Raw genomic sequence first — 3,759 nt, forward strand, 5'->3', positions numbered from 1 at the left:
CAGTCTCAGATTTAGGAAGAATTATTTGTATAAACCATTATACACTATTTCACTCCAGATTGGCAGTTGTTGACACACATCTTATTATTTTTTGTGCGCTGTTGTGTGGTGACTTCATGATGGTTCACCATTTTGATCATTAATATAAATGCACAATATCTGAGCACATTTTCCTACTGTATGATACGGCAGGGCGAGATGGAGAAAATCAAATATCACCATATTTTTGACCAAATACCTCAATATCGATATTGCAACAATATTGTAGGGTTGACTATTGGTGCTCTTACAAAACATTTACACAATGAGATTTTTGATAGATAATGATCAGTAATGTGGATATAATGACTAAATGGGTAAAGGCAAACAGCTAGAACAGTCTGGTAAGTTCAGAAAATTACATCACTTTACTGTAATGCAGCCTTTAAAACCAGGAAAAGACAACACATATCACGATATTTCTATATCCAAAATCTAGGACGATATCTATTCTCATATCACAATATCGATATTATATCGATATATTGCCCAGCCCTACTGTATGATGATTTAGTCAAATTATTACATTTACTGCAGTCACACCGATCTTGCAGGCACAAAGTCAGACCAGCATACTTACTGAATTGGATCCTTGTGACGTTGCCATAGCTGTAAACATATCTGGAAGTAATCCATTCTTTATCCTCCACTATTTTCTGTTCAGTTCCACAGTAATAGAGGCCCTCATCAGACTCAGTGATGTTCATGATCAGCAGGTCATAGGTTTCAGAAGAAGAGTTTCTCACAAATTCAAAACGAGGGAAAATCTTGTGAGGATCGTCAGTGTCGTTCAACGTCGATGGACGGAATTTAACTTGAAAGACAAGAGAAGGCTGGTTCTCATGAGAGCAGTTCCTGTACCACACTATGCTAACTCCACTTGATAATTTACAGTCACAGTAGAGAGTGATGTTGTCTCCTGGTCTGACTGTCGCCTCCAACACTGATCCAGAAATTGAATCATGACTGCAGGATACAACTCCTGTAATACAAACACAATTGTAAAAGCAGATTGAAATATGCCAAGTGTTACAGGGTTTCACATTACAGCAGGTGCAGGTTCCTGCTCAACATAACAACAATGAGAATGTTTTCTGAATTATTCTCAAAATTAAATTGTAATTGAATCATCCAAAATGAGTATAAAAAAAATTACCTAAGAGAACGACCAGAATAATGTGCAGCCCGTCCATGTGTGATGATGACCGAGAGATAAAAGACAGTGAAACAGGTCTTACTAACGGATATCATGCCCCGCGCAGACTTTTCCGTCAAAGGAAGTACGTAAGGGGGTAAGTGGTGATTGGCCAGTCAAGTGGAAAATGTTCTTCTGTGGTTGTTTTTCTATTGGTGTAAAGATTTGTGGTATTCTGATGTTTCCTATGTGATCACTTGATAACACAAACAATAAGACAAACCCCACTATACCCCGGCGTATAACTGAGGTGTTGCTATTCACACGGCAGATTTCAGCCTAGCAATACTTGCAGTAGTGGCTTTGTAGGAAGTACAGTATATTTGCTCAGGGTTGTTATAAACTTGGAGATTCTGATGCACAAGTACCAGAAGTACACAATCCTCCAATTAGACAATGATGTGTGATAAAATGCATGTTTTGTGTATAGTGTAGAGTGAGCAGAAACTTCCAGTTTCAATAAGTTGTCATATTTGAATAGGTAAATTATCAATGCCTACCAAAACAACCTATAGTGTATGGCTGTTTCAAAAATGACTCATATGAGCATCGTCTGCTCCGCCAAACTCAAACTCGACCACAACCTCTTCTGTAGAGACTTTCTTCGCCAAGAAAAATGTCCTCATCAGTCGCGTCTACACTTTCATAGTTTCTGATAACATATCACTTCAGAGGACTGATGACGTGAAGCTGTGGTACAGCTGTGTTCTGTATGTGTCTACACATGCCTGTATTGATGTTCACACTTCGTGGTGTAATACTGTGCAGCCATTGATGCTCTGTTCTTTTACAAACGATACTCACCACATATAAGCTGTTCAGTTTGGTGTCTGAATGAGAACAAAACCTGTCCTTGATGAAGGAAGATTTGTTTCCAGGTCAGCTTGCTGCCACAGTTTGACAAACTGACACTTTGTAGACCTCAGAGACCAGATCTGTTTTCTCCCTTTTTGAGCTAAGCGAGTATATTAAACAAGGATCTTCAGAAATAATTAATTATTAACTTTAACTCCAATTTTGAAATTAATTTTGAAGATATAATAATCCCTTCTTTGGAAGGGCAATCAGTTTTTTTTTCCATTTGAGATCTACAATGACAAACTATCGCTCGAGGCTTTTAAATCCATTCAGAAGTTTGAATGGAACATTTCCAGGTTAAAACAGGGGTGTGTGCAGGGAGTGGCCTGGGCCAAACCTGAAATCTAATTGGTGACACCCCATCATCCTAAACTATTATTGCTCGGGAGGTGGTACCTTAGTTTGAACCATCAATTTGACCAGGGAACCTGTAAGAGAATGAAGGGTCATTACTTCACTGAACTCACATTGGTGTCAAGGCAGTAGTATTGTACTCGTATTTGATTGTAATAGAGCTGTTACTTTATTTACTGTTTAACCGTTAACCGACTATACAAATTTTGACCGGTTATTGCTATCAGCTAACAGAGAGGAGAACAGCTGGTCCACCTTAAAGATCAGCCCACCTTAAAGGGATAGTTCGGTTGTTTTGAAGTGGGGTTTTATGAGGTACTTATTCATAGTAGGTGTATTACTTAACAGTAGATTACGGTCGGCGTGCCCCCAGTTTGTATTTATGAAACAGCAACACAGAGGTTCCGTAGTCCGATACAAGATGGTGACCTTTATTACTCCTTTCAACCTTGACAAAGGTAGCACAGACCAGATCCACTCCTTCTGTTCTCATCTTTCAAAATAAAAGACAAAGACATAATATTCGCAGGCGAGTATTACACATTTTTGTGTTGTTTATTCGTCACACACCCGGTGTGTAAAGGCCTTTATGAATGCTGTCACGATGACATAATGACTCGTCCTTCTTTTATATATTCCTTGAGTTTGACGAGCAAACCAAACTTTTGTCAATGCGCCTTTCCTGCCAAAACCCAGAGTAAAGATAAGATTTCCGTGTGATTTGGAACGGAGTGGCTAAAGTAGGAAGCTTTACATTACATTTATGTGGTGCCACTCTGTTGTGTTTTGTGATTGGTAGGTCTATTTATTTATTAATCTTTGATCATCCACAACCCCACTGTTGTATCATTCATAGAGTCTACTCTGATCTAGTGATCTACATTAGTGCCTTTGATTCAAATACATCCGCTGACATTGAGGCCTCAGAAAACTGGGACACACAGATGACGCTATTGGCCACACTCCAGACACACTCTGTGTTAACATACGTAATAGACAACTGGGTAAGTGGATTCACACTGTCAATATGTTGCAGTTCTATCAATCTTTTATAGACATGAAAACATACCAAAATACATTTATAGACTTCTTCCATGAACTTGGAAACCAAAGCTCAAAGCTGTGGACTTGGCAGCTTACTTTACTGACTTGGCAGTTGACTTTTGCTTACACCTGGTCTCCCTGAAATTAATAAATGATGGTGAGATCGGTTCAACCTAAGAATATCTCTTCCTATTTTCCCTCTAAAACACAATGCCCTGCACGATCTGCTTGGATCCTGACACCAAATTATTTGTCTTGTTTTGTGCATC

The sequence above is a fragment of the Sebastes umbrosus genome, chromosome 3 (assembly GCF_015220745.1).
Source record: "Sebastes umbrosus isolate fSebUmb1 chromosome 3, fSebUmb1.pri, whole genome shotgun sequence".
In the NCBI taxonomy this organism is placed as follows: Eukaryota; Metazoa; Chordata; class Actinopteri; order Perciformes; family Sebastidae; genus Sebastes; species Sebastes umbrosus.